This window comes from Haliotis rubra, unplaced genomic scaffold (genome assembly GCF_003918875.1).
Source record: "Haliotis rubra isolate DU_JTF1 unplaced genomic scaffold, ASM391887v1 Scf123, whole genome shotgun sequence".
NCBI classification, from domain to species: domain Eukaryota; kingdom Metazoa; phylum Mollusca; class Gastropoda; order Lepetellida; family Haliotidae; genus Haliotis; species Haliotis rubra.
This window is the reverse complement of record NW_025765148.1, coordinates 2,085,575-2,086,139: the sequence shown is the minus strand read 5'-3', so window position 1 is coordinate 2,086,139 and position 565 is coordinate 2,085,575.

The following is a 565-nucleotide window of genomic DNA, read 5'->3' as shown; positions in this document are numbered from 1 at the left end:
TTGATGATGTGTTGTCAGGTTACAGTCACAGTGGGTGACTTTTGGTGGGAAAGACAACGTTCTTCATTACAAACCTGCTTTAAAAAAACCTTGTCTTGAAATTGAAACGAAAAATCTAATATACTATACTGAACATTAACCCTTAAAGTAGCAACCATTGGAGACTGGGAGTACTCTTGAAGGCTCACATAGTCCCAATGATGATGACCTCAAGACTACCGAATAATCATTGTCGTCTTTTTGCATTGTTGAAACAATTGCAATCTCGCTGTCACATCGATACTTAGGTGGATTTTCTCCCCTCAGACCTCTGATGGGTCCAAATAGTTTGGTAATAATAATTATAGTAAATATAGTTGCGAGCAGCAATGTCAGGCTCCTTGGCTTTAATTCAATCTAGACACTTGTACCTGTCTTATAGTGTCGAAAGTAATAATGACTACAATTAATAGGGATCATATCTCTGCCACTAATGGGAAATGCGTGAATTCTTATTGTCCAGGGTTAGATACAAAGGATTGTGTAGTATGGTTTGGATTATGACACTTCTGGCTTTAGAAACAGA